This window comes from Nomascus leucogenys, chromosome 20, assembly GCF_006542625.1.
Source record: "Nomascus leucogenys isolate Asia chromosome 20, Asia_NLE_v1, whole genome shotgun sequence".
Taxonomy (NCBI): domain Eukaryota; kingdom Metazoa; phylum Chordata; class Mammalia; order Primates; family Hylobatidae; genus Nomascus; species Nomascus leucogenys.
In genome coordinates, this window is record NC_044400.1 from 73,151,514 (window position 1) to 73,172,980 (window position 21,467).

A 21,467-nucleotide genomic window follows, 5' to 3' on the forward strand; every position below is an offset into this window, starting at 1 on the left:
AAACCTTGAGCTCATTCTCCAAGCCCACATGTGATTCCATTCATCCTGTATACCAAAGCAAGAAACCCTGGAATACAGAACGCCGTCTATCCTTGCTATAAGGCAGGGGTCTAATTGAGCTAACACAAGCTGCCCACTGATGGCTAAACTGAAAGAGCACCACGTAACACATACCCACTGGGGCTTCAGCTGCGAACATTCACCCGTAGACACTGGTTGGACCCGTAGACACATCGGGTTGGAACCCCACAATCTGCCCGTCTTCATGCTCCCACTAGAGGTTGGAGCAGCAGGACACTGAATAAATGAGCCACTCCCCCATTGCATGCCCTGTGAGGGGGACAAGCAAACTTTTCCCATTTCAATACCACCTCACACTTGTTAGGATGCTATTTTCAAAAAGTCAAAGATAATAAATATTTCTCAAGGTGTGGAAAAAAGAAAACTCTTATACATTGTTAATGAGAATGTTTTATAGGTACAGACATTAGGGAAAACAGTGTGAAGGTTTCTGAAGAACTACCAGACGACTCACAAATCTCTCTTCTGGACATATCTTCTAAAGAAATAAAATCACTTTTATTCCGAAAGAAATGAAAATATCTGTACTTTTATGTTTATTGCAGCATTATTCACAATAGCCAAGATATGGAAACAACTATATTATAGATAGATAGATAGATAGATAGATAGATAGATAGATAGATAGATAGATCAAGATAGATATATTTTCTATACATATGTAAACTATTCTTAAAATGTTGAGTTTTTATCAATAAAAGATGTTGAAATATGTCAAATGGTACTATTGCATAGTTGAGACAAACGTGGTTTTATCCTTTGTTCTGTTAATGTGATGTATTGTGTCAGTTGATGTGCATATGTTATACCAACCTTGCATACTAGGGATCACTCAAACTTGGTGATAACGTGTACACATTTCAGTATGTTGATGGATTTGGTTAATTAATATTTTATTAAGGATTTAACATACAGGTTCATCAGAGATATAGAACTGTGAGTTTTGAATTTTTTCTGTTCTATATTTTATAAATACATATATATACCTATGTTTAATTATATAATATATAATTATAATTAAATGATATATATAATTACATATGTAATTATATAACAGTTATATAACAGACGATTATATAACATAGTTATATAACAGGCGATTATATAACATAGTTATATAACAGGCGATTATATAACATAGTTATATAACAGGCGATTATATAACAGTTATATAAGGCGATTATATAACATAGTTATATAACGCGATTATATAACATAGTTATATAACTGGGATTATATAACATAGTTATATAACGCGATTATATAACATAGTTATATAACAGGCGATTATATAACATAGTTATATAACAGGCGATTATATAACAGTTATATAAGGCGATTATATAACATAGTTATATTACGCGATTATATAACATAGTTATATAACTGGGATTATATAACATAGTTATATAACGCGATTATATAACATAGTTATATAACAGGCGATTATATAACATAGTTATATAACAGGCGATTATATAACATGGTTATATTACAGGCGATTATATAACATGGTTATATAACATGCGATTATATAACATGGTTACATAACAGTTATATAACAGGGGATTATATAACATAGTTATATAACAGACCATCAACCAAGGGAATGATGCAGAGTTTGGCCTGAGTGGTTGGAGGGGAGCCTGGCCTCTGAGAGGCCCGACTCCAGGCAAAAACCACTTTCCCACTCCATCTCTCTTCTGGCTCCCCCATCTTCTGAGAGCGACTTCCACTCCATAAAACCTTGAGCTCATTCTCCAAGCCCACATGTGATTCCATTCATCCTGTATACCAAAGCAAGAAACCCTGGAATACAGAAAGCCGTCTATCCTTGCTATAAGGCAGGGGTCTAATTGAGCTAACACAAGCTGCCCACTGATGGCTAAACTGAAAGAGCACCATGTAACACATACCCACTGGGGCTTCAGCTGTGAACATTCACCCGTAGACACTGCCATCGGGTTGGAACCCCACAATCTGCCCGTCTTCATGCTCCCACTAGAGGTTGGAGCAGCAGGACACTGAATAAATGAGCCACTCCCCCATTGCATGCCCTGTGAGGGGGACAAGCAAACTTTTCCCATTTCAATACCACCTCACACTTGTTAGGATGCTATTTTCAAAAAGTCAAAGATAATAAATATTTCTCAAGGTGTGGAAAAAAGAAAACTCTTATACATTGTTAATGAGAATGTTTTATTGGTACAGACATTAGGGAAAACAGTGTGAAAGTTTCTGAAGAACTACCAGATGACTCACAAATCCCTCTTCTGGACATATCTTCTAAAGAAATAAAATCACTTTTATTCCGAAAGAAATGAAAATATCTGTACTTTTATGTTTATTGCAGCATTATTCACAATAGCCAAGATATGGAAACAACTATATTATAGATAGATAGATAGATAGATAGATAGATAGATAGATAGATAGATCAAGATAGATATATTTTCTATACATATGTAAACTATTCTTAAAATGTTGAGTTTTTATCAATAAAAGATGTTGAAATATGTCAAATGGTACTATTGCATAGTTGAGACAAACGTGGTTTTATCCTTTGTTCTGTTAATGTGATGTATTGTGTCAGTTGATGTGCATATGTTATACCAACCTTGCATACTAGGGATCACTCAAACTTGGTGATAACGTGTACACATTTCAGTATGTTGATGGATTTGGTTAATTAATATTTTATTAAGGATTTAACATACAGGTTCATCAGAGAGATAGAACTGTGAGTTTTGAATTTTTTCTGTTCTATATTTTATAAATACATATATATACCTATGTTTAATTATATAATATATAATTATAATTAAATGATATATATAATTACATATGTAATTATATAACAGTTATATAACAGACAATTATATAACATAGTTATATAACAGCCGGTTATATAACATAGTTATATAACAGGCGATTATATAACATAGTTATATAACAGGCGATTATATAACAGTTATATAAGGCGATTATATAACATAGTTATATAACGCGATTATATAACATAGTTATATAACTGGGATTATATAACATAGTTATATAACGCGATTATATAACATAGTTATATAACAGGCGATTATATAACATAGTTATATAACAGGCGATTATATAACATACTTATATAACGGGATTATATAACATAGTTATATAACAGGCGATTATATAGCATAGTTATATAACTGGGATTATATAACATAGTTATATAACGGCGATTATATAACATAGTTATATAACGGGGATCATATCACATAGTTATATAACGGCGATCATATCACGTAGTTATATAACGGCGATTATATCACGTAGTAATATAACAGGCGATTATATAACATAGTTATATAACAGGCGGTTATATAACATAGTTATATAACGTGATTATATAACATAGTTATATCACAGGGGATTATATAACATAGTTATATCACAGGCGATTATATAACATAGTTATATCACAGGCGATTATATAACATAGTTATATCACAGGCGATTATATAACATAGTTATATAACAGGCGATTATAAAACAGTTATATAACAGGGGATTATATAACATAGTTATATAACAGACCGTTAACCAGGATAATGATGCAGAGTTTGGCCTGAGTGGTTGGAGGGGAGCCTGGCCTCTGAGAGGCCCGACTCCAGGCAAAAACCACTTTCCCACTCCATCTCTCTTCTGGCTCCCCCATCTTCTGAGAGCGACTTCCACTCCATAAAACCTTGAGCTCATTCTCCAAGCCCACATGTGATTCCATTCATCCTGTATACCAAAGCAAGAAACCCTGGAATACAGAAAGCCGTCTATCCTTGCTATAAGGCAGGGGTCTAATTGAGCTAACACAAGCTGCCCACTGATGGCTAAACTGAAAGAGCACCATGTAACACATACCCACTGGGGCTTCAGCTGCGAACATTCACCCGTAGACACTGGTTGGACCCGTAGACACATCGGGTTGGAACCCCACAATCTGCCCGTCTTCATGCTCCCACTAGAGGTTGGAGCAGCAGGACACTGAATAAATGAGCCACTCCCCCATTGCATGCCCTGTGAGGGGGACAAGCAAACTTTTCCCATTTCAATACCACCTCACACTTGTTAGGATGCTATTTTCAAAAAGTCAAAGATAATAAATATTTCTCAAGGTGTGGAAAAAAGAAAACTCTTATACATTGTTAATGAGAATGTTTTATAGGTACAGACATTAGGGAAAACAGTGTGAAGGTTTCTGAAGAACTACCAGACGACTCACAAATCCCTCTTCTGGACATATCTTCTAAAGAAATAAAATCACTTTTATTCCGAAAGAAATGAAAATATCTGTACTTTTATGTTTATTGCAGCATTATTCACAATAGCCAAGATATGGAAACAACTATATTATAGATAGATAGATAGATAGATAGATAGATAGATAGATAGATAGATCAAGATAGATATATTTTCTATACATATGTAAACTATTCTTAAAATGTTGAGTTTTTATCAATAAAAGATGTTGAAATATGTCAAATGGTACTATTGCATAATTGAGACAAACGTGGTTTTATCCTTTGTTCTGTTAATGTGATGTATTGTGTCAGTTGATGTGCATATGTTATACCAGCCTTGCATACTAGGGATCACTCAAACTTGGTGATAACGTGTACACATTTCAGTATGTTGATGGATTTGGTTAATTAATATTTTATTAAGGATTTAACATACAGGTTCATCAGAGAGATAGACCTGTGAGTTTTGAATTTTTTCTGTTCTATATTTTATAAATACGTATATATACCTATGTGTAATTATATAATATATAATTATAATTAAATAATATATATAATTACATACGTAATTATATAACAGTTATATAACAGACGATTATATAACATAGTTATATAACAGGCGATTATATAACGTCGTTATATAACGGCGATTATATAGCGTCCTTATATAACAGGCGATTATATAACGTCCTTATATAACAGGCGATTATATAATGTCGTTATATAACGGGGATTATATAACGTGTAGTTATATAACGGGATTATATAACGTGTAGTTATATAACAGGCGATTATATAACGTGTAGTTATATAACAGGCGATTATATAACATAGTTATGTAACAGGGGATCTTATAACATATAACAGGGGATTATATAACATAGTTATATAACGGGATTATATAACATAGTTATATGACAGGGGATTATATAACATAGTTATTTAACGGTATTATATAACATAGTTATATAACAGGGGATTATATAACATATATCGGGATTACATAACATAGTTATATAACGGGATTATATAACATAATTATATAACAGGCGATTATATAACATTGTTATATAACAGACGATTATATAACGTAGTTATGTAACAGACTGTTATATAACGTTATATAACGGGGGATTCTATAACATAGCTATATAACAGGGGATTCTATAACATAGCTATATAACAGGCGATTCTATGACATAGCTATATAACAGGCAATTCTATGACATAGCTATGTAACAGGCGATTTTATGACATAGCTATATAACAGGCGATTCTATGACATAGCTATATAACAGGCGATTCTATGACATAGCTATATAACAGGCGATTATATGTCATAGTTTTATAACAGGCGATTATATAACATAGTTATATAACAGGCGAATATATAACATAGTTTTATAACAGGCGATTATATAACAGTTATATAACAGGCGATTATATAATATATATGTATATGTTATATATAATATGTATATGTTATATATAATATGTATATATTATATGTATACATTTATATATAATATATACATGTATACATATATAATATATTTATTTAATATATAATATAATATATTTTTATAATATATAATATATTTATATAATATATAATTGTATATAAATGTATAACTGTATATAAATATATAATATATACATATTATATATACATACATATACATATATACGTACATATATATGTATATATACATATATATGTACGTATATATGTATATATGTATATATACATATATACACATATATATGTATTATACTTATGCTTATATATTATTTATTATATATGTATTTATATAATATATGTATGTATTATATGCATATATAACATATATACATATAATATATACATACATATATGTTATATATGTATATATTTGTTTATGTGAATGTATATATATATATAATATATATGTATATATAATATATGCATATGTAATATACGTGTATATTATATGTATATATAATTATATATGCATATATGTATTTATTATGTGTATGATTATGTATGTATTACATATGTATATATAATATTTTTTCCTCTCATGATTATATATGTGTATATATGTGGTATATATTATATACACACATACATATATATGTGTGTATATATTATATATATATGCATGTGTGTGTATATATGTATGACTATGAAGTATAAGTTTGTGTGTATGTACATAAAATTATAGAATATTAGCCCTAAAAAAATGAGATCTTGCCATTTTCTACAATATAGCCTGGAGAACACTATGTTAAGTGAAATAAACCAGACACAGAGAAAAATCATACTGTATGATCTCCCTTATACATAGAATCTTTAAAAAATCATATATATACAGATAGAAAACAAACTTGTTACCATGTGCATGGGTTGGGGTATGGGGAGGAAATGAGGAGATACAGATCAGAGGATCCAAATATGTAGCATGAACAAATCTAGAGACCTAACACACAACATGGGAATTATAGGCTCTTAAATTTTCCTCTATTTGTGATTCATGCTAAATGAGTGTGTTGTAACTCTTTCTGCCACAAAAGCAAAGAAATGGATAATTATGTGAAGTGATGTGTATTTTAATTTACTTCACTCTAGTAACCTTTTTACTTTGTGTACGTATCCCATAATATCATCTTGTATACCTTAAATATATATAATAATATTTTCCTTAAAAAAAATAAAGTTAGCATTGATGCTGACTTTCTGATTTTGGCTTGCATAAAGGATTTGTTTCAAGGTGGATAACAGAGTTCCAAAGGGAATGTGTGATGTTGTGGCTTGGGAGACTATCATTCCTCTTTCTCATAGTGCATCTTCTTAGAATAGTAGTTCTGATTTCTGACCCAAGATATAAGTGATTTGACTGTATTGGGACTTCCTGGTTTGGCTTTGTTCTCGGGTGAATCCTAAGCTTTAGAACAGGGGCTAGCAGTTAGGAGATACTCAGCAAGTACTGGTTAAAGAAAGGATTGTGGAGTTCCTATTAAAGCTGATGCTCTGATCTCATATTCTGAAGGATTCTTCTAGTAATAGACTAAATAGAGATTCAAGAAGCAGTGAGACTTGTTAGAGGAAAACTGTAGAAATAAAGCCAAGATAATCTGCTGACTAGTCAGTGACACAACTAGTGAAGGGGTGAAGGGATAGAGAGAAAGACCTTGTAGGGATAGCCCTATTCTCTCAGAATTTCTTCCTGACCTTAATACAGCTGCCTCCTCCACCAAAAAATCTATATATAAGTAATGTTTACATGTTCATTGATCTGTTCTTTCAACCAATGTTTTTTTTTCTTCTTGGTGTTACCTCTAAATTAGACTCTGAGAGCATGCAGTTTATTTGGTGGGTGAAGGAAACACCAGTAGCAGAGGAAGAAAGGGGACAGAGAGGCTGACGTGGCCACTGCCCGTTGTCAATGTGAAATCATGGTGGGTGATGGGCTTAAATCCGCTGAGGATTTAATCAATATAATGTCCAGACCAATTTTTATACACAAAGGCAAATATTTTATACTTATTCTGTTGTTCATCTCAAAATATGTCTAGCCACTATTTAATATCAGCTTGTAGGGTTTTTTAAAGAAAATCAAATAACAATATTTTTGGTATCTCAATGATACCAATATAGAGATGCTCCAAATTTAAATATATAAATCCATGCTCATTAAGAAGTCCCTATGAACACATTAAATTTCAAAGATTAAATTTCCTTGCAAGTTAAAGCCCAAAGATTTCCAAAACTAAATAATTAAATCTACAAATTAAATGTTTCCACCTTTTCAGCTAAAAATGCAAAACAATTGAAGTCTTGTTCCGGTTCTTGTTTTGCTTAGATTTAGCCAGAGGGTGGCGTTCCTGCTGTCTGAGCTGCCTGCTCTTGACATGGCTGTAATTCCTTCGTAGCACAAGAACCGATATTAATTCAATGCCAAATATTACCTTACAATCAAATGAGATTATAGTACATATGAAATTATTACAGCACTGAAATCTGACAGCAGAATTTAGAAATAAGATTATCTCCAGATCCAAAAACAAAATTACTTTCCCAGATCTCAGTCTTCGGTGCTGCTAAATACCTAAAAATCAGTGATATGTGTGGGAAAGATAGTAAAAGGAGATTTTTTTTTTCTCTCTTACTCTTGCCAGGATGTCAGGCAATCTATTTCAGGATTACAAAATTTATAAAGTACAGCCCTTAATTCAGTCTTTAGCAATATCCCAATAAGAAGTTGATTTGGACAGAATGCATTTATCATATCTAAGGGGAGGAAGCACCCTATGAACACTTTCTCCTGGAGCAGGTGTTGGAAAACTATGGCCCTAAGGAATTACCACTTTTTGGGCTGCGTGTGGTGGCTCACGCCTGTAATCCCATCACTTTGGGAGGCCGAGGCAGGTGGATCACCTGAGGTCAGGAGTTCGAGACCAGCCTGGCCAATGTGCTGAAACCCCGTCTCTATTAAAAATACAAAAAATTAGCCAGGCGTGGTGGTGGGCACTGTTAACCCAGCTACTCGGGAGGCTGAGGCAGAAGAATTGCTTGAACCCAGGAGGCACAGGTTCCAGTGATCCGAGATCATGCCATTGCACTCCAGCCCAGGCAACCAGTGGAACTCCATCTCAAAAAAAAAAAAAGATTACTACTTTTTTGTAAATAAAGCATTATTAGAATACAATTATATCCATTCATTTACATATTATTGATGGCTGCTTTCTTGGCTTTATATAGAGACTACATGGTGTGCTAAACCTAAAATATTTGCCACCCAGCCCTTCACAGAAAGATGTGCTGACCTCTGTCTTAGTAGCCTTAAAAACCTTCTTGCTAAGTTTAGAAAACTGTGATGGAGGGAGCCCAGGTCCCTGGATCAGAAGCTCGGGATCACCTATGTTTATTTCCTGGCATGACTATTCAAAACTTATCAGTTTCCATTTCCTTCCATGCCCTGTGTTTCTAAAATCTCATTTCTTCATTGTTCATCAACTCTTGCTAATGGCACAGCCTCTACCATGTTTGAGGAGTGGTCTCATGCCACTGGAGCAGCTGTCAGAAACTCTGGCTATGGGATAGCACAGGTCCATGAAATTCTCTTGCTCAAGTGTTTTTCAGCTGGAGAATCATGTTCAGCAGATTTCAGTACCGAAGGTGCTAATTATGTTCCTGAAATGTGTGCCTTTAGGGGCCTAGCAAAGAAGAATGCCTCTTCTACATGTTCTTCAAGGCACTGTCTGCCTTTCCTTTTTGGATGTTCCAGGCCTCAAGAAGTGTCTTGTCCTGCTACGTCTTTGATTCTTTTATTCACTAGTGGCTGCAGTTCTCAAGTTGTGCCTCCCTCTGCTGTTCTACTCCTTACAGAGGGCCTGGATGTGGTTGTTGAATGTGGTCTTTTTCCTTCTGGAACACACATAAGCCTAACCCTTTTTGTCTGATCAGAACCTCTACTTTGTTTTTACTTCCCTTTTGCTTATTGCCTTGGATATTTTTGTTTTTATGTATTCCTAAGTTAATAATTCTGAGTTGGCCAAATGTACCCAGTGTTCAGATTAATATTGTTTACCACCTTGGGTTAGATAATCCCACTCAGGAGATTCTTCTCCCATTAAATAAACATCTAACCCAGGCCTGGAAAATCTATTATATTCAGCATGGCTTCCCATTAGTATTCTTCATCTTTGCTTTCAGTTCTAATTTCATAAATTTCCCTAGCATCAGGACATAGGCCTTATTTAAGTACCCACTTACAACACCACAGGATCACCTTGAGGTTCACCCTATAATTCTGTGAAGATTTCTAATTCTAATCAGTCCTTACACAATCTCCACCTTCTTTTAAGTGAGGAATGGGATCAAGGGCAGCCAACCTAGTATTGCTTACCAAAGTTTGGTACTAATAATTTAAAATGAGGCCCTCATGAGTGTTCTTGAGCAAAAGCAGATGTCAGCCTCCTATATCTTTGTTTTTTTTTTTTTTTTTTTTTTTTGAGACAGAGCTTCACTCTTGTCCCCCCAGGGTGGAGTGCAATGGTGTGATCTTGGCTTCTTGCAACGAATGATCTTGGCTCATTGTAATTCTCCTGCCTCAGCCTCCCGAGTAGCTGGGATTCAAGGTGCCCACCACCATGCCTGGCTAACTTTGAATTTTTAGTAGAGACAGGGTTTCACCATGTTGGCTGGTCTCAAACTCCTGACCTCAGGTGATCCACCCACCTCGGCCTCCCAAAGTGCTGGGATTATAGGTGTGAGCCACCATCCCTGTTTGCCTCCTGTATCTGCTAAGGCCCCAGTGAAACATGTATGCTATAGGCGGTTCCTGAATAATTCAAGGTCTGTAACAGCCTGCACCCTAAAGACCTCACAATAATGACCAAACTAAGGCTAATTTTGTTTTAGCTAAGATGCTCTTGTAGAAAAAGTGACATACATTTTAAAACTAGAATATTTTATAGAATGTCAATGAAAAGAGTCAAACGCTGTAAATTATTTGAATAGATTCATTCTGAGCCAAATATGAATAACCACGGTCTGTGACATAGCCCTCAGGAGATGCTGAGAACATGTGCCCGAGGTGGTTGGGATTTTATACATTGTGGGAGGCAGTGGAGGTGTGGGGGAGGGGAGGCTTTCAGGTAGAGTTTTAAATTTTCTGTTTGATAATTGGTTGAGTTTTTCTAAACACCTGGGATCAGTGTGCTACAGAAAAGTGGTCCGGATCTAGACCCCAAGAGGGGGTTCTTGGATCTCGCACAAGAAAGAATTCAGGGTGAGTCTGCAGTGCAAAGTGAAAGCAAGTTTATTAAGAAAGTAGAGGAATAAAAGAATAGCTACTCCATAGACAGAACAGCCCTGAGGGCTGCTGGTTGCCCATTTTTATGGTTATTTCTTGATGATATGCCAAACAAGGGGTGGATTATTCGTGCCTTCCCTTTTAGACCATGTAGGGTAACTTCCTGATGTTGCCATGGCATTTGTAAACTGTCAAGGTGCTGGTGGGAGTGTAGCAGTGAGGATGACCAGAGGTCACTCTCATCGCCATTTTGGTTTTGGTGGGTTTTGGTGGGTTTTGGCCGGCTCCTTTACTGCAACCTGTTTTATCAGCAAGGTCTTTGTGACGTGTATTTTGTGCTGATCTCCTATCTCATCCTGTTAATTAGAATGCCTTAACCATCTGGGAATGCAGCCCAGTAGGTTTCAGCCTCATTTTACCCAGCTCCTATTTAAAATGGAGTTACTCTGGTTCACACGCATCTGACAATGGTAATTGGAGGTGGGGCCTTTGGGAGATTAGGTTATGAGCACAGAGAAAATTTATGAATAGAATTGTTGTACTTACAATAGAGGCTTCAGAGCGCTCCTCACCCCTTCCATTATGTAAGGGCACAGGGTAAAGACAGTTGTCAACCAGAAAGTGGTCAGTTACCAGTTATCAAATCTGCAGGTACTTAGAATTCCCAGCTTCTTCCCATTCTCATTCCCGGTTCTCATTCTCTCAGAACTGTGAGAAATCAATCTGTCATGGCCATGCAGACTCTGATATTTGGTTATAAAAGGCTTGAACTGACTAAGACAGATGGGTTAAGTAATACCGCAAAGTCCAGTAGGCATCAAACCCAAGTATTTCCTTAATATCTGATCCAGTTCTCAAACAGTATGCTGACCCATGTCAATGAAACAGTTCAAAAAGATAGATTATAAGATAAATATTTTCTGACAAGATAAATATTATCTACTCAGAAAAATAAATTAGATTAATTCACTTTCGATAGTGGAATTACTTTATGAAACAAAAAATACACACAACTGAAGTTAAATTGGGCAGAACCTGGCACAATCATGATGTAAAAGAGTTATTTCTTTTTGTTTTTCTCTCTTTTCCACTTTTGTTAATTATTCCCCATTCCCCAAATCACAGACCTTGCCAAAATCAAATTTTTGTCCTATATTTCCTCTCGGTGGGTGATACTAAGCCACAGATTTTACAAAATTCCTATCCACATTTGTTAATTCTACTCCTAATTCATATCCTTCCCTTTGATATAACTAGTATATCATATTAGTTATTACTAGTTTTATGTAAACATTAATTTACATAAACTAATATGTTTTATACTCGTTTCATGTTTTATACTAGTTTTATGTAAACATATTAATTTATGTAAATTAACATGATTATATAAAACTAGTACAGAACATATAACTTTTATGTTTTTGTCTCCTTCTACCACATTACTTCAAGTTAATATTATCTATGACCATATACTTGTGATAACAGGCTTCTTTCTGCCTGCTGCACAAAGAAAGACCATAGCATTGCAGTAAAGAAAGAATTTAATAGACACAAGGCTGGCCATGCCAAGTGGAAGATGGAGTTAGTACTCAAATCAGTCTCATTCAACACTTGTAGCTTACGGGTTTTTCAAATGCAATTTGGAGGAAGGGGTGGTGGTTGCTAGGCCTGCTACTGATGGACTGGGGCAAAGATGAATCATAGGAGTTCAGAGCTGTCCTCCTGCATGCTGAATCACTTCTGCGTAAGGCCACAGGAGCAGGCTTGGCAGGTACAGGTGGAGCCATGGGTGTTAGACATGCAAAAAAAAAAAATCCCTGAAAAGATACCTCAGAAGGCTAATCTACTGTAGTGGTGTTAGGTGCAGGAATGACTGGCAATCTATGACTATACCTTAGTAGAATTCAGATTCCTGTCCTCCCTCAGCCTGATAGTCTTTCATTAGCTCTATAAAGGTGGTTGAATTTTGGGGAAGGGCTGCTATCATTTAAACCAGAGCCTAAATGTCTCTCTAGCTTGGTCCAAAATCCCAGGAATAATTAAGGCAAAGGTAAGATGGGGGTGGGGGTGGGTTAGATCATGATACAGTTATTTTTACTGACATGATTTTTGCAAAGGTGGTTTCACTATGATTACCTATATGTTTAGAAATGGTTCAGTGATTGCCGTTTTCTCCCCAGAGTTAAGTCTCGGGACTACCTGGCTCATGTTTAACCCCTAAGCCTGATTTTTTCATCTCTTTTTTACATGATTTGTCTTGCAGAAATGAATAAATTAGTGCATTACTTGAAAAGGGCCACATCCAGTAACCTATCTGACTGTTGTTCAGCCGTAGAGTCTCAGATGAAACATTTTTGAGGGAAGCCTTAAGTTATATTGCAGCTCCCCACCTGTATACATTTTGCGCCTATTTGGTGGTCACTGTAGGGTTAGCTTTTATACAAGATGCCAGGCCATTTCCGTGGAGATGGTGTTACCTAACCCAGGGTTGATGCTGTGAAAGGAAAACAAAAACTTGGGACCCTAATTCACTCTGCCAAAAGAAAAAAATTAACCTGAAAGCTGAGCCATGCAAGAAGCTGCCTTCCCTTTTGTTTCTCATCACGTAGAGATAGAAGGTTAAATATCCGCATAGGTAGATACTCTATGTTCACTTTATCTTATGTAAAGTGTCAATTAGTGAGCACCAGATGAATCCATAATTGACTATTCTTCTACCTCCTCCTTTTCTCTTGCAATGTGTGGATTCAGTAATGTGACCATATCCTCCCTCTTTCTCATCTACCCTGCTTTTCCCCTTTAAATACTGAAACCCTCAAATTTATCTTTAGAGAACAGCATGGATCTGGCTCCCTAGCGTATTCGTTTACCTTGGCAAAATCAACTTCTAAATGGTTTGAGACTTGTCTCTTGTACTTTTTGGTTTACAATGTGACGTCGCACAGGTCTCAGCAATGGCCCAAACTTCAGAGAAAACATCCACTATAAATAGAATGACCAGGCATCCTTGTTTTCCAGGATAGCCTTGATTTGTACTTAATGCTCCTGCATAAAGAATCCTGTAAACCAACAATAAAATGCTAAGGCCCCCTGGCCTTCTGAATGGACTTTCTTTTGACCAGGGCGATTTTAAATTTTAGCCCAGAGAGACTGGCTCAGGTCATGATGGTTAGTGGGGGTTGACCATTTCCTTTATATTTGTCAGACGGCTGTGAACCAGAGCAACTCCATCTTAAATAGTAGCTGGGTAAAATCAGGCTGAAATCTACTGGGCTGTATTCACAGATGGTTAAGGCATTCTAGTTCACAGGATGAGATAGGAGGTCAGCGCAAAATACAGGTCATGAAGACCTTGCTGATAAAACAGGTTGCAGTAAAGGAGCCAGCCAAAACCCATCAAAACAAAATGGTGATGAGAGTGACCTCTGGTCACCCTCACTGCTACACTCACTCCCACCAGCACCCCGACAGTTTACAAATGCCATGGCAACGTCAGGAAGTTACCCTATATGGTCTAAAAAGGGGAGGCATGAATAATTCACCCCTTGTATAGCATATCATCAAGAAATAGCCATAAAAATGGGCAACCAGCAGCCCTCAGGGCTGCTCTGTCTATGGAATAGCCATTATTTTATTCCTTTACTTTCTTAATAAATTTGCTTTCACTTTGCACTGCAGACTTTCCCTGAATTCTTTCTTATGCGAGATCTAAGAGCCCACTCTTAGTGTCTGGATCAAGATCCCTTTCCTGTAACACCATCACAACCTGGGGATAAGATTTCAAAATATCAATTGGGGGGGTGGTGACACTAATATTTAGTCCATGATGTTGCCTTGTATTTAATTACTTCATTTAGAAAATAGGATGGTAAAACTTCCAAGGCACTGTCAAAAGATGAGATGAAATATGGTATGTTGCATGTTTAGCATTTTGCTTGATGCTGGGTAGATTCTCCAAATGGTGATTGTTGTAGTATTTAGGCATTTACTTTCTAAAATGTGAAACTAGAGACAATCAAAAAGAAAAAATATCCCGAGCATTTATTTGTTCAAGAATAAAATTAAAATAATATAAACCAACCTAAAGGACATACATTTCTAGTCATTTGGAATAACTGATACTGGACGTAATTTCCTTCTGTAAGTAGCTAGAACACTGGACAAATATATAAAGCAATTATTTTCAGACAGTATAAAATAAGGAGTGTTGGATCGTTAGCTCTGAAAGAAAAGAAGCAAATAAGGTGAATCACCCTGGGTTTTGTCCTGCAGGTACTTTCCACAATGTAGTAGAGGGAGCGGAGGTCTCAGTTGAGAAGATAAAAAAAAGTCTGGGGAGGCTGAAGCAGTTAGAATTTTCAGGGATGAGTACTATAAAACAGAGAGCAACACACACACACACACACCCCCTCTAAAAATCTGCTTAGCTATCCCCTTGAACATGTTGCTACAACACAGAGAATGTGATTTCAAAAGGCCAGGCAAAGAAATATCAGAGTACTATTAGGTAAAGAATTCCCAGAGCTGGAAGATACTAGTGTTTCTGCGAGTCAGAACAGTCTCATTGAACCCCTGAGGCAGTCAGTAGAGACCTGAGAAGGCTAACACTTTAGTGGTAGGGCTAAACAAACCCTGGGGTAGAAGCTACTTAGAGCTGCCACAACAAGAGTCCAAAGGTTAAGCCATATCAATAAAATGTCAGTGTCATCCAAAGCAATGTTCTATATCCTTTTAAAGAAGATGAATTTCAGATGTTGGAAAACATATAATTCACAGTGTTTCATATCCAATCAGAAATTATTAAGTATGCAGAGAAACAAGAAAAAATGGGACCTATAATCAATCAATAAAAGCAGAGTCAAAAATGGTAGATAAGATGATGTTAATGGAAAAGGACTTCAAAACAGATCTTATAAATGTGTTTTGGATATAGCATATATATAATATATATATAGCATATATAATATATGTAATATATATTATATATGCTATATATAATAATATAATATATATATAGAAGAAGAAAATAGAAGATATAAAAGTGAACCAAATGGAAAATTATAGAGATAGAAATTCGACATTTAGAAAACAAAATTACTGGATGAGTATAACTGCAGTTTAGATTCTACAAAAAAAAACCGTAAATGACCTTGAAAACACATCAACACCTACTTTTAAAAACTGAAGCAGCTGGGCACGGTGGCTCATGCCTGCAATCCCAGCAATTTGGGAGGCCAAGGCGGGCTGATCACGAGGTCAGGAGATTGAGACCATCCTGGCTAACACGGTGAAACCCTGTCTCTACTAAAAATACAAAAAAATTAGCTGGGCGTGGTGGCTTGCGCCTGTAGTCCCAGCTACTTGGAAGGCTGAGGCAGGAGAATGGCATGAACCCGGGAGGCGGAGCTGGCAGTGAGCCGAGGTCACGCCACTGCACTCCAGCCTGGGCAACAGAGCGAGACTCTGTCTCAAAAAAAAAAAAAAAAAACTGAAGCAAACTGAGAAATAAAAACTGATAATGAACAGACTTTGTGACATGCGAGATAACATTAAGTGATCTAATGCATGTGTAATAAAAATGACCCAGTAGGAGAGAAAAAAAAATTGCTTGAAGCAAAACAAGTCTTTTTTTTCCAATTTAATGAAAACCATAAACCATAAATCCAATAAGTTGATCAGATCATGAATGAACTTTCAACCAAAATAGACATACAGAACAATACATTGAGGCATATCATAATTAAATAGGCTGAACACTAGTGATACAAAGAAAATGGTAAGAACGTTAAAAGTGAAAAGACATTGTATATAAAAGGAAACAAAAATAAGAATGATCTGCAATAGATAATTTTTTGTGTCTATGTGGAGAGTGTTTTGGATGAGGCTGACATTTAAATCAGTGGACCTTGTATTAAGTAGATTGTCCTCATAATGTGGGTAGGGCTCATAAAATCAGTTGAAGACTTGACTAGAACAAAAAGACTGGCCTCCTCAAGCAAGGGGGAATTCTGAGCAGCCTACCTTCAGACTTCATCTGCATCATTGGCTGTCTTGAGTCTCTACTCTATGACCCCACACAGCACTGTAGATTTGGACTTCCCAACCTCCTTAATTGCACACACACACACACACACACATCCCCTATTGGTTGTTTCTCTGGAGAACTCTAATACTCCAGCAATCAGTGCAAGCCAGAAGACAAAAGGCATCATATTTATGCTGAAAAAAATGTTTTGTATCTCAAATACTAGCTTCATCAAAAATATGAAATAAAAAGGTAAAAAAATTTTTTTAGACAAAAACAATCTGGCAGAATCTGTTGCTCACAGGCCTGCACTGAGAAAAGTTTAAGGACGTTAATCAGGAAGAGAGGAGGGAAATTGCTTCCAATGGAAATTTTAATTTACACAAAGAGATGAAAAGCATAAGAGATAGTAAATATTTAGGTAAATAAAAATATTTCCTGTTTAAAATATTTTAAATATAATTGACTATTTAAATAAGAAACAGTAGTGATGCATATTGGAGTGGCAGAACATATGGACAAGTAAAATATATGACAATTGGGTAATAACCAACTAATGGACTCTAAATTCCAAATTCTCTGTTCCTTGTGTATACTAGGGAAAATCTTTTAAGACATTTGTCCTTTACCAGATGTCCTGATCTAATCAATAGAAATTGCTAGAGCTTCACTGGAATACAAATGCATTTCTCTTCCTGCTTCCAGCATGCTCATCCTGTTGGACTTCCACAGAGAGAGCACTTGTTTTTACCAGCGGCCAGTGGCCAGCAGCAGCAAGGCTTCCCTTTGGCAAGCTCACCCTCACTCCAGAGGGCAGATATACAGCGAATCCTATTTGGATGACAACTTACTAAACTTGCGAGCCATGGACACATCCTCTTCAAGTCAGTCTGGAGTGCCTACTAGATTGTGTCATGATCTATATTATAGAAAAACCTGCATCAACTTCCATGGTAGGAAGTTGCAGCATCTCACTCAGCTAGATGTCAATAAATTCACAAACACACAAAAAAATTCTTGAATGACAGGGAGAACAAGTCACCTTCAGGAAATGACCTTACACCGTTGTCAGAAGTAAATGCTTCATATCATCCTCCAAATCTCCTCAAAAGAGATTTATGGTCATTTGCTAGAGTGACAATGCATTTGGAAAAGAAAATACACAGATTTGGTTGGGGAGCATAAGAAACTGGCTTAAAGATGTCAGTGCCTGGGAATCCAAAACACTTTAATGTCCTACCAATAAAAATTGGGGAAATTGGAGTTCATGGTCTTCAGGTAATAAAGTTTCATCTCAAGTCTTACTCACAGTGGACCCAGTTAGTACAGAGACTCATTCTGTGTGTATTTCCAAGGAATTAAAAAGAGGACATCGTTGTAGGGTCTTAGGAGCATAATAGTGAATAATACTATCAATATACTATGACAAAAATTTCATCAATGTAATTTAAAATGTGCAAGAGTTTTGGAGACATCAATATAAAAACTGAAAACATAAGATAAAAAATTTGTAATAGCTCTATGTCTAAAATAGAAATTGAACCCAAAATTGAAAGCCATTTTAAAATGAAAACATCCAAAGCTAGATGGCCTTGTCAGTGAATTATCTCAAACATTTAAGGTAGGAATACCAATAGTACACTTTTTTAAACAGAAGAATAGGAAACACTTTCCAATGCATTTAATGAGACCAACATTATTCTAATACCAAAACTAACAAAAATATTACAAGAAAAAAATCATGTTAGCATCCAATATTCTTAGTACACTTATATAAAAAAATCCTCAGCAAAATACTAGTTAATATTATCTAGAAATATATAAAAAGGATAATGCACCATAACTAAGTGGGTATTATGCCAGGAATATAAGATTATAACTTTCAAAAACAAATCAGTGTAGTTCAGCACTTTAATGGAATAAAAAGAAGCTAATTACATGATAATTTCATAGATACAGAACAATCTTATGATAAGTTCAATATATATTCATGAAGATAATAGCAATCTAAGAAGAGAACTTTCTGAAATTGAAGACCTCTGAAAAACACACAGCTAACATTATTATTAATGATGAAAGACTGAATGCTTTCCCTTAAAGATCATGAATAAGGTAAAAATATACCACTCATTTCTTTTACAATGACTAGTATTAAAAATGCTAGTCATTGTAACAAGTCAAATAATAATATCAATAACATAATGGGCATCTACATTGGAAAACAATACAACTGTCCTTGGATATTTATTTGTTTCATAGATGGCATGATTATGAAGGAAATTTTATTAAATTTATTTTTAATAGCTACTAAAATAGTAGGTGAATTATCAAAGTTGTAGAATACAAGATCAATATGTAAAATCAACTATATTTCTATACACTAGTAACAATCAGAAATTGAAATTAGAACAATGTCATTTACCATAGTATGAAAAATTAAATATTCATAGATAAATTTGGCAAAGTATAATCTGAAACATTGGTGAGTGAAATTTAAAAAATTTAAATAAAAAGATTACTGAGTTCATGGCTCAGACAATTCAATATTTTAAAATGTCAGTGCTCCATAGATCAATGTATAGTTTCAAGGCAATGTTTATCAAAATTTCTTTAGAGCATTTTGTAGAAATTAAAAAGCTAATTCCAAAATTCATATAAAAATGCAAGAAACTAGAATAAGTAAAACAACTTTGAGATATAAAAATATATTGTTTGAGAATTTTTACTATCTTGTTTCAAGAGTATTATAAAACTACATTAAGCAAGACAGCATGCTATTGCTATAAATAAACTATTAAAACATATAGAAAACCCAGAACAAGAGCTACAAATTTAAAATCAGTTAATTTTTGACAAAGCGACAATTCAATGGAGAAACGTAGTATTTTTAATACTCAGTACTAGAAAATTTGAATATTCTTATGGGAAAAAAAGAAAATTAGAGCTTTACTTCTCACATTTCCAAAATGAATGCAAATTGGATTACAGACTAAAATGAAAAACCTAAAGCTATAAACTTATAGATAAAAGTAAAGCAGTAATGGAGATGACAAAGTAATGGTTAGGCAAAGATTTTTAGACAAAACATCAGAACATATTAACATTAAAAAGTCAATAAATTGGACTTCATTAAAAGTAAGGATTTTACTTTTCAAAAGACACTGTTAAAAGAATAAAAAGACAAGTCACAGACTAATAGACATTTCTCCAAATAGAAATGTCTATTCTCTAAATAGACATTTCTCCAAATAATGTATACATACAGAAAATAGGCACATAAACAGATACCTAATATAATTAGTTATTAAGGAAACCCAAATTAAAACCACAATAATATAATTGTTTATATATATATATATATGTATACCTAAAATTAAAAAAATCCAACTGTGCCAAATTTTGGTGAAGATGTGATTCAAATGAAATGCTCATTAAATTACTGGTAGGAATATAAAGTGGCACAACTACCTTTGTAAACAGTCGCCATTTAACTAAAAGCTAAAAATATACCTGCCATAGGACACAGATATTGCAGTCCTAGGTATTTCAATACTGAAAGTGTTTTTTTTTCAAACCAAAGCTTGTAGTGGCTTTATTTTTATTTTCGATAGTCAAAAACTGGAAGCAATGCAGTCTATCAACCTGTGAGTAAACAAATTGTATTTCCATACTACTCTTCAATAAAAATAATACATTATTGATATACATAATTATATTTTGGATCTCTCAAAATAATTATGTTAAGTATGTCAACTGAAGAATCACAAGGTTAAAAAATTTGCAAAGGAGAACTTTGTTTCTTCTAAAGAGTTGTATCCTGCAAAGTGGCCATTCAGACAGGCTAGGAAGCACAGTCTCTGACAGAATCTGGAAACAAGCACTTTGAGTGAAGGAAGAATAAGATCTGAATTTATGGTGAATAGGGTGGCTGAAAATACATATTTAATAATCTATAAGCGAAGTCATAATTATAAAAGGAGAAATATGCACATGTGCAATTGAGCTTTGTGCCTCTACATGAGTCGAATGATTTAAAAATGGCAGCGTGAGCATGGTCTAAGAGTGGAGTTTTCAACACACTGACATCAAAAGGTGATGCTAAGGACACAAAAATCCTCTCTGCATCCTCTCCAAACTAGTCTGGTGATCATGGTCAGTTTTTAGAAAGAGATGCACTGTAAATCTGGTGAGCTGTCACATCTGCTGTTGGCTTCAGATGATTGGCCTAAGGAGACAAAGGAATATGCCTTACATTTTTTTGTTTTTCAGAGCTGGTTTCTG